Source organism: Piliocolobus tephrosceles, chromosome 4 (genome assembly GCF_002776525.5).
Source record: "Piliocolobus tephrosceles isolate RC106 chromosome 4, ASM277652v3, whole genome shotgun sequence".
NCBI classification, from domain to species: domain Eukaryota; kingdom Metazoa; phylum Chordata; class Mammalia; order Primates; family Cercopithecidae; genus Piliocolobus; species Piliocolobus tephrosceles.
The window spans coordinates 18357273-18368452 of record NC_045437.1 but is presented as its reverse complement, the minus strand read 5'-3'; the positions used below and the strand labels follow the sequence as shown (position 1 = coordinate 18368452).

The 11180-nt window shown below is 41.9% G+C and overlaps 1 long non-coding RNA gene across 1 annotated transcript; it reads left to right on the top strand.

The window, feature by feature from the left end:
* The first annotated feature begins 1019 nt into the window (after nt 1-1019).
* On the top strand, nt 1020-10421 carry LOC111546715. Its single transcript, XR_002732887.2, has 3 exons — nt 1020-1302; nt 1543-1609; nt 10216-10421. It is a non-coding gene; the product is annotated as an uncharacterized LOC111546715 (long non-coding RNA).
* The last annotated feature ends 759 nt before the right edge of the window (nt 10422-11180 follow it).

Sequence of the window (11180 nt, the reverse complement as noted above, 5' to 3'; positions counted from 1 at the left end):
ATGGGTTTGGGAGGGAATGTTGACACTACTGGGGATGGAGAAGCTGTTTCTTCTGGCAAAAAAAAAGGCTCAACAGAGTTTACAAGCACAGTGTACCCAGCTTCATCAGGGTCCTCTCACATGTCCCCATTCCAAGTTGCAGGGTCCCATTCTTTTCCAATTAATGCCCTCACTTTAACAGTAAACACCTCTCAAGGCTGTGCGTGCACCTCTTGTTGCAGGTCAGCCATTCACATGATAAAAGCTTGTGTCTGCTTTTCCACAATTTCAGATTTTTCTCTACAGGAGATGAGACTCTCACTCAGGGCTATCATAGCAGATTTGAGGCTCAGTATCTGCTTCTGAAACCAGGAGTTGGAATTTCTGAGATCATCATTTTCTTTCATTACTTTGTCTGGCGAACTGAGGAGCAACCAACCAACTTCATTATGTTCCTTAATTCTCCACGTATAGTAAAAGGTATTATGTACAGTCATTAAACTCCTTGCCTCTTATGAGCGGTGAATCAGGAGTGTCAAATGCATTTATTTTGCATAATTCTCTAAACAGTTCATGCCAAGTACTATCAGTATTCTCCATACTATTAGAAGTAGAATCCTTAGCATTTTGGGGTCTAATTATATTAAGCAGCCAACTCCAGAAACCCCAAAACCAATGAAAGAACTCCATTCTTAATATTACGCTCCTCTAGAACCACTTCTGGTACCAAAATTTCTATTAGTCAGGGTTCCCTAGAGAGACGGAACTACTAGTGTGGGACTAAGTGGATAAGTTGGCTGGACTTCCTGAATCAATAGGGACTTCCCTAAGGGGACTTTCCCCTAAGCCAAAATGAGTCACAGCTGCAAGCTAAGGGATTGAAACTTCAACCAATCATATACGGAGTTTAAGCTCTAGCTGCAGTCTGATGTTTTTAACCAATCAGGCTCGTCAACCCACAAGTGGATAGAAAATAAGTTAATTCTATAGGACAGAAAAAGGAAAAGGGGAGGGGTCATAAGGGGATATAAGTCACCCAAGCTAGAAAGAGCAACCCTTCTGGGTCCCCTTCCACTGGGTGGAAGCTTTACTTTCGCTTTCACTTTACTTTCGCTTTTGCTTTGCTTTTGCTTTTACTTTAATAAATCTTGCCACTGCACACTCTGGGTTTCTCTACTCGAGCTGTATCACTCGCTGCTGTGGTCCACCGCTCCATTCCTTGAGGCCCGTGAGACCACGAACACTTCGATGGAGAAAAACCTTCTATCAGGAGAAGACTTCTTGTCTCATTTCTGGGGGCCCATCTGGGATTTCTCCAAAGCTGTGAGTAACATTGGACCCCTTTCACTTGCTATTCTGTTCTCTCTTCTCGCTAGAAGTTGGAGAAAATACCAGGCACCTGTCAGCCATTTAAAAGTGGCAAGCCTGGCCACCGGACTTATGACACGGGCGTGAGGCTTCCTGGGAAGGGGCTCTCTAACAACCCCCAGCCCTCTGGGCTAAGAGTGTTGGTTTGCCTTGAGCCAGTTTCAACTTTTTCTGCCTTTCCTGGGAAAAACCAAGGGCTGGCAACAGGTGGAAAACTGTCTTCCTGAAATCCCGGCACTGACCCAGTGGAGATCATGGCACGGTAAGAACCCTCTACTCCGCAGCCAACCATTTGTGCATTCCCTGCCTTTTCTGACCCATGCCTCTTGGTTCCTAACATCCTCAGAGAAGACTTTCTTAAGGCCCTATCCTCTAGGATCTTTTCTACTCCTGAATCTAAGAATTTTTTGGCTAGGAGCCTCAGTCGAGTGGGGAGGCAATCCAAAGACCCTTGCCCATGGTGCCCCCAGGCTTATTCTTATGCAAATAGGTATCAATATACTTATACAGGACCTGTCCCTCATAACCTGTACCAAAGGCATGTCAAAGACTGATAGAAGGCATAGGACATTTTTCCTTTTGTTGCCCTAAACTTATTCCAGATTGTAGAGGCTACTTTACCACCTTTCCTGTTTGGGATCAGTGATTAGAACTGTAGGACTTCTCCACTCGAAGCAGTCAGACATATGGGCCAAAAACAATATAACAGACAATAGGTCCCCCGATCCAAGTCCAAAGGTCAATGAATATTCTTATGAGGACAAATGGGGACAGAAAATTTGGGTACAGAAAGCACTGTTCCAACCTTGATCCTCCAATTTGCCGCTACCTATGCTAAAACTGTTGTGCTCCAGTGCCATTTGCAAGGAATTTATCTTGCTGGGACAGCTCCAAGCCCAGAAATATGCTAACTGGTGCCTGATCTCTGAACTCAAAATACACCCTGAACCTAAGACCCACTCGCAGATGCAAAGGCAATTGTGGACAAGCTGGTAAGGAGCCACTAAACTCCAGCAGCCCCAGCCCCCTTTTTTTTGTGGCTAAAATGGATGGGAAATGAGTGTGGACAAAACTGCTATGTTGGTAAGTGCAATTAAATCTGATAAGCAGAGTTCCTTAGGTGATTGGGTACCCTGGAAAGAAAAGGACACTAGAACCCTAGGTGATGCACTAGGGCTAGTGCTCACTAGGGGATGCCTAGGGGTGCAGGCACTCCTATGTTCTTTCAGATGGGAGACATTTCCTCAAAAGCAAAGCCATCTCTAAGGTGTATTCTGGATAACTGGGACCAATTTGACCCTCAAACACTGAAGAGGAAGGAACTTATATTTTTCTGCAGCACTGCCTGGCCACAATATCCTCTTCCTGGAGGAGAGACATGGCCACCCAAGGGAAATATAAACTATAATACCATCCTACAGCTAGATTTCTTTTGTAAAGGAGAGGGCAAATGGAGTGAAGTGCCACATATACCAGTCTTTTTCTCACTAAAGGATAACCCACAATTATGTAAAAAATGTAATTTACATCCTACCAGGGATCCTCAAAGCCTACCCCCACACCCAGGTCTCCCCGCAGCTCCCCCTCCCACTAGTAAGGACTCTCCTTTGGCCCTAACAGCCCAAAAGGAACGAGACAAAAAGATAGTCAAGGAACCAGAAGGGCCAATGGCCCGCGATTGTTCCCCCTCCAAGGCATGGGAGGAGGAGGAGGAGACTTTGGCCCAGTGTGAGTACATGTCCCCTTTTCCCTCTCAGACTTAAAACAGATCCAACTGGACCTAGGAAAATTCTCAGATAATCCTGATGGATACATAGACATCCTACAGTGATTAGGACAATCTTTTAATTTAGCTTGGAGAGATACAATGTTGTTGTTAGGTCGAACATTAACTCCCAATGAAAAAGAGGCTGCCTTAGCTGCGCCCTGGGAGTTTGAGGATCTCTAGTACCTAAGCCAGGTAAATGATAAAATGATACCAGAAGCAAGGGAACAATTCCCCACAGGCCAACAGGCAGTTCCCAGTGTGGATCTCCTCTGGGGCCTCAATTCAGAGCATGGAGACTTGAGTCCCAGGCATTTACTGACTTGTATACTAGAGAGATTAAGACGCCGGGCGCGGTGGCTCAAGCCTGTAATCCTAGCACTTTGGGAGGCCGAGACGGGCAGATCACGAGGTCAGGAGATCAAGACCATCCTGGCTAACACGGTGAAACCCCATCTCTACTAAAAATACAAAAAATAGTCGGGCGAGGTGGCAGGCGCCTGTAGTCCCAGCTACTTGGGAGGCTGAGGCAGGAGAATGGCATAAACCCGTGAGGCGGAGCTTGCAGAGAGCTGAGATCCAGCCACTGCACTCCAGCTCGGGCGACAGAGCGAGACTCAGCCTCAAAAAAAAAAAGAAAGACCAGAAAAAAGCCAATGAATTACTCAATGATGTCCACTATAATGCAGGGAAAGGAAGGAAACCCTAAGGCATTTTTAGAGAGGCTAAGGGAGGCATTAAAAAAGCATACTTCCTTGTCACCTGACTCTGTTGAAGGCCAACTAATTTATCACTCGGTCAGCTGCAGACACTAGAAAAAAACTTCAAAAGACTGCCCTGGGCCCCGAGCAAAATTTGGAAACTCTATTGAATTTGGCAACTTCCGTGTTTTATAAAAGGGATCAGGAAGAGCAGGCTGAAGGAGACAGATGAGACAAGAAAAAGGCCGCTGCCTTAGTCATGGCCCTCAGGCAGACAAACATTGGTGGCTCTGAAAGAAAGAAGGGCTGGGCAGGAAACCTGCCTAACAGGGCTTGTTATCAGTACAACTTACAGGGGCACTTCAAAAAGGACTGTCCCAAAAAAGTAAACTGCCCCCTCGTCCATGTCCCTTGTGCCAGGAGGATCACTGGAAGGCATACTGCCCCCTAGGGCGAAAGTCTTCTAGGCCAGAGGCCACTAACCAGATGATCCAACAATAGGACTGAGGGTGCCCCCGGTAGGCACCAGCCCATGCCATCACCCTCACAGAGCCCCAGTAAGTGTCACCATTGAGGGCCAGGAAACTAACTTCCTCCTGGACACTGGTGCGGCCTTCTCAGTTTTACTCTTCTGTCCTGGACAACTATCCTCCAGGTCTGTCACCATAAAAGGGGTCCTAGGATAGCCAGTCACTAGGTATTTCTCCCACCCCCTAAGTTGTGACTGGAGAACCTTATTTTTCTCACATGCTTTTCTTATTATGCCTGAGAGCCCTACTCCTTTACTAGGGAGGGACATATTAGCTAAAGCAGGGGCCATTCAAATCCCTAGCACACCTAGTCACTACAAATGATTAGCACTCTCAAGACTACATAAAACTCTTTGCACTCACTCCCACTTGCTAAATTTATTTAATATCATGCTTACCAAAATTCACAAGGCCTTCAGCCCAAATCCAACTGACTGCTGAGTGTGTCTCCCCTTACGCTTTAAACCGTATGTCCCATTTCCTGTTCCCAAGCATTGGAACACCACCGAACTGACAACAAACACCACAGGCTTGGTGGGCCATTTAGTTGCAAATCTAGAAATAACACATACATCAAATCTCACCTGTGTAAAGTTTAGCACAACCATGGATGCAACCACCTTCCAGTGCAAAACATAAATTACCCTACCTCCACTACTCTCTTGCTTACCATTAGGAGTCTTTTTTGTTTGTGGTTCCTCATCTTACTGCTGCTTAAATGGTTCCTCCAAAAGTCTATCCTTTTTCTCCTTTTTGGCACCCTGCATAACTATCTATACTGATTAGAAGTTACAGGATTTTCTTCTACCCAAACCCCACTACAAATGGGCACTAGTCCTGCCATTTATCGGGGCTGGGATACTAGGAGCACTAGGAACTGGCATTGGAGGCTTTACCACCTCCACCCAGTTCTATTACAAATTATCACAAGAGCTAAATGATGGCATTGAATGAGTCACTGACTCACCCAGAGCAATTCTCAATCTGGCAAACTCCATTCTTGGTAAGAGCCCTATATAGGTGTATCATTTTCTATCTTTTAAATATGTACCTTATCTCTGTTTAGATATATTTTGGTACACAAATATTTACCATCATGTTACAGTTGCATTTGGTATTTAGCATAGTAACATGCTGTACAGATTTGTAGCTAGGGAGCTGTAGGCTATACCCTATAGCCTAAGTGTGTAGTATGTTATACCATCTAGGTTTGTGTAAGTACACTTTATGACATTTGCACAACAGCAAAACCACCTAAGGAAACACTTCTCAGAACATATACCAAACGTTAAGCAACACATGGCTGTATAATCAAAATCACAGGTTATTGTCTCTTTTAATTTAAAATTATAATACTTAACTTTGTCCTTGACTGTATAAATGTGTCAACTCTTTAGTTCCTTTAGAGTTTTCATTTACCGAGAGTAGGCAAAAGAAATATATTCAAGTATAACAAATTTGGACTCTTTTGTGATAGAAATCTTTATATAGAGCTTAAGCCATCAAAATAAAATCTTTAAAACATATGAACCTTCATATATGAAGTGGACAGTTTCAACTGTGACAACCTATATGCTACTGAGGAATGTGTTTCCACTGTATTCTTTAAGGAAACATATAAAGTACGGGAGTCGTATGTGCCAGCATCACTTAATGATAGCTTTTTGGAGATTGTTTGCATTATCAGAGCAGACTCGGCAAACGGAAGTTTAGGACAATTTCAGAGCTTTGGCCTGAGTTAAAACAATTCTGACCTGGGAATAGGGAACTGGATCCTATTGCTTACCAAGAAATATACCACAGTTACTGTTCTTTTGCCAATTCAGAGTTGGACAGCCTAAGATCCAGGTATCATTTTTAGATATATCTTATATTGATCTCTATTATACCCAAATTAATCAAGTGTAAAGATTTTCAAAGATTTTCCCCTAAATCACATGGCTCCTATAACCCTTTTGAAGAAGAAATGAGATATCTGAGGGCATCGAGTTTAGACCCATTGAGAGGAATTCCAGGATGATTGCCCTGGAGTCTTTGTGAAGGGAATCTGGATGACAGCGGAGCTCTAGTCTAAGAAAACCATTCTCATAATGCGCGTCTGAGATAGCTGCGTGGCTTCTGTTGACTTTCTGATGGCTTTTATTTGTCTGCTCAAAACAAAATTTTGCTGCAGTAAAAATGAATCCATTAGAGGTTCCCATTTTTGACATTTTAAGGTCAGGTGTTCCAACAATAATCCAAGAATCACCACATCAGGAAAACCGAACTTGTTTCTTCAAGCCTCAGTAAAACACTTACCAATTATCTACAGGTATTCTGATAGAATGGTAGGACTTGAAATCCCTGAATTTAGTAGGCTACTCTCTGCTTTGGAAAAATCTTTCTGTTATCAAGTTGATAATTTTTTCAGCTCATCCAAAGTGTCCTGTAAATTCACCATTTAGTCAAGGCCTACCTGATCATCATTTTAAATTGAAAACTTCCTCACTCTTTCAAAATTCTTGATTCTCATTACCCTGCTTTAGTTTTTCCATTGTTCCTTATCATCTACCATAAGCATAATATCCTAATTTAACATGTTCGCTGTCTCTACAATGAAAGTGAAAGTGTAAGGGATATTAGTCAGCATTTTTGTTTCTGTGTTTGACTTTTATACTGAAAACTTAGACTAGCATTTGGCACATAATAAACAGTACATAAATTTTTGTTAAATAAATCGATGATAATACTCTTCTAATTAATTGAATTGCAAAAAGAAATGCTTATTGAAATTACAAATGCTGAAATAAGAAATTTACATACAATTATTCTAGATATTTCCTCCATCTGCTTTGTATATATATATATATATATATATATATTTTTTTTTTTTTTTTTTTTTCCTGAGTGACAGAGTCTTGCTCTGTCACTCAGGCTGGAATGCAGTGGGGCGATCTCCACTCACTGCAAGCTCCGCCTCCTGGGTTCACGCCATTCTCCTGCCTCAGCCTCCCGTGCAGCTGGGACTACAGACGCACGCCACTGCGCCTGGCTAATTTTTGTATTTTTAGTACAGACGGGGTTTCACCGTGTCAGCCAGGATGGTCTCGATCTCCTGACCTCGTGATCCGCCCGTCTCGGCCTCCCAAAGTGCTGGGATTACAGGCGTGAGCCACTGTGCCCAGCCCTGCGTTACATTTTAACAGTTCTTTGGCCAGGATGTCATCAATATACTATAGTAAATATTTACAAGGCAATTTGATATGTCTCATTTATCTTTAAGCTCTTTGAGATGTGGGCATTCTTACCAATATTTCTAGATCCTGGCATAGTATGTACATAGTGTTGAGTACACAGTAGGGCTTAATGAATATTTTTCTGACCTTATTGCATTGACTAACTTGCATGTATTTTCCTTTCCATGAATATCAATACCTGCATCTACATAGTCAGGAGACTTTAGTCAGTTAATTCCTAGAGCACCAATCTTCCCGATATTCTTTTATATGTATATCCAGTGGCTTCTCCATGATACCTAAAAATCCTCTATTATTGCCTCAGTGGGACTCACCTTGAGTCATCTAGTGTGTATATTTATTTTTGCAAGAATAAATAAGACAGTGTTTTAGTGGTTTCAATTGGGGTTATTGATAACTTAAAACTGTATATGAATATGTATTCATGTTTATTTACTGGACAGTTATTTGATTATAATTAAGAATTTATATATATTATATATGGAATATATATATTCTATATATGTGTGTGTGTGTGTGTACATATTCTTTAAATTTGCATGGGCCAGGTGCTGCGGCTCGTATCTATAATCTGAAGGCTTTGGAGGGACAAAGCAGGAGGATTTATTCAGGCTAGAAGTTTGAGACCAGCCTGGGCAACATACTGAGATTCCATCTCTACAAAAAAAATTTAAAAATTAAAAATTAGCCAGGCATGGTGGCATGTGCCTGTAGTTCTAGCTACTCAGGAGGCTGAGGCAGGAAAATTGCTTGTGTCCAGGAATTTGAGGCTATAGTGAGCTCTGATTGTGCCACTGCACTCCAGCCTGAGCAACAGATTGAGACCCTGACTCTAAAAAATAAAAACAAATAAAAAGAAAAAGGAAAGTTACACAATGCCTATTCTATGGGATAGAAAACTTTTTTCTACTTCATGATGCTAAAAGTAAAATTTATATTTTGCCTCTTCTTACTGAGAATAAGGATTTTAGAGCTTCCCACTAATGTTGATGTTTTATAGCATCTGCCTACACACTTTGCAGTTGTGTGTAAAACACAAATGGGATCAATTCATTTCTATACCCTTTCTTAAGTACTAGCCTGGGGAAAGCACTCGACTGGCTTGTCTGGTGATTGTTGGGTTACAAACAGCCGAATCACTTCACCCCATCTTAAAGGAGCCATATTCATTCTCATAATTTGCCTCATTTGGTCCTGTCAAGTCATCTACGCTACTTCTTAGGACTTCTTACCCCTAATAAATACCAATTTTCTGTTATTTAACCCCCTACTTCTCATAATACAAAAATCATTCTACACCTTCGGTTTGACTTTAATTATAGCCACATAATTTCAGTGCTTAATATTTCTCAATATAAATCAAAATAGATATTACCCAATATTTTATTCAAAAATTTACTTTTATATTTTATATTAATATTAATTTAACCAGAAAATGACAAACATTCATGTACTATTATCTCAAATTTAAAGGATAAGCTGTCGAATGCTAAAGCTAAAAAGGAGTTCTGAGAGATTCATGGTTTGATTACATCAGTCAAATCTTACCGTCTGATAGAGGAGACAAATCAAAAATTGCAACCTACTGTGATGTGCACTAAAAAAGTCTAAAGCATGAAATATTCAAAAAATACAAAGGACAGACACATTTTCTGGATAGATGAAAACACAGAATATCTCCTGACGTGTTGGGGAAGAGGAAAGCAAGTGAGGAGGCACACTTTAACTGAACCCTGAAAGCTCAACAGAGATTAGCTTGGTGAGAGAGAACACTTTACTCACAGGTAGAGTCTATTCAAAGTTCAGAGGTTAGAAAGAGCCCACCAAAGTTGCTTAGAGAACTGCAAAGAGTTCAGTACGATTGCAGAAAAGTATGTGGCTGGAGATGAATGGGAGGTGCCTGCAGGAAATGTAGTCAGAGATTTCGCGAAAAGTCTAATTATCAGTTACCCATACTGTCATGCCAAAGAGTTTGGATTTATTATGAACGTCTTCGAAATACATGAAACAAGTAAAACAGAGTGCCACTTTCAGTAAGCACATGAGCATAAAAATCCGAAGTGCCAGAAGGAAATCTGGGGATATGACAGATTTTCAGGAGTCATTAGCATACGGATGGCAAGTGAGTTCATGGTATGTAGAAAAATAAGGAAAAGGACTGAGAGAACATTGTCAGCCCTTAAGAAATTTTAGACCAAAGAGTCAAAGGAATTAAGAATAGCATGAATGGCCAGGTGTGGTGGCTCACGACTGTAATTCCAGCACTTTGAGAGGCCGAGGCGGGCGGATCACAAGCTCAAGAGATTGAGACCATCCTGGCCAACATGGTGAAACCCAGTCTCTACTAAAAATACAAAAAGTAGCTGGGTGTGGTGGCATGAGCCTGTAGTCCCAGCTACTCAGGAGGCTGAGGCAGGAGAATCGCTTGAACCCGGGAGGCAGAGGTTGCAGTGAGCCGAGATCACGCCACAGCACTCCAGCCTGATGACAAAGCAAGACTGTGTCTCAAAAAAAAAGAAATAGCATGAATAAAGGTTATCAGAGAATGCAAGACACATTTCTCAACAGTGCTGTGGCAGACAGTTCTAACTACATCCTTTTTCTTTCTTTTCAACCAAATCTGTTATTTTGTTTAGGTATCAACGTGGCAGCAAATTCAGAAAGTTTCCTCTCCTGACTCCAGGAAATGATCTGGATTCACTGGATATCAGCCAGTATTTGTCATGCTGATCGAAGTTGGGAGAAGTTGTCTGGAGTAAGCAACCAAAGCTAAGATGAGCTCTGCTGAGACCTACTTGCTACAAAACATTTGCCCTTATAAAAAATGGAGGGCTGCACAAAAGACGAGTCTTTTTTGTGTGTGAGTCACTGCTTCTGCCTTTCTGTTTTAGAGGCTCTTGTTTTAGGATGCCAGCACTGGTAGTCTTTGCAATCAAAGGATGCACAAAGAAATGTTCTTAGTGTCTAGACCTTGTTGACAACTGAAGTTAGCTCTACAGACTTCCTCGATTTATTTCTGCGTATCACAAGTAAATGCCTTTGCTGTGCAAGCTGTCAGTGTGCATGTTCATTTCTGTATGTGTGTGCTTGTGTGTGTGTGAGAAGCAGAAAGACAGAGACAAAGAGCTAGTTTCTAGCTTGCATCCTAATAAACTATCTGATGTAGATGAAGTTGTTCAATGTCCTAATCTTATAAAGAAATAAAGCGGCCAGACATGATGGCTCATGCCTCTAATCCCACCACTTTGAGAGGCTGGAGCAGGTGGGTCACCTGAGGTAAGGAATTTGAGACCAGCCTGGCCAACATGGTGAAACCCCGTCTCTACCAAAAATACAAAAATTAGCCAGGCATGGTGGCTCACTCCTGTAATCCCAGTTACTTAGGAGGCTGAGGCAGGAGAATCGCTTGAACCTGGGAGGCGGAGGTTGCAGTTAGCGGGGACTGCATCACTGCACTGCAGCCTGGGCAACAGAGTGTGAGACTCTGTCTTATAAAAAGAAAAAAATAAATAAAGTTACAGCTGAAATAAAACACAAAATCCAGCTGTATAATGAGTGTTGGAGAAACACAATTAAAAACAAAATAATCTCCCCAATGATA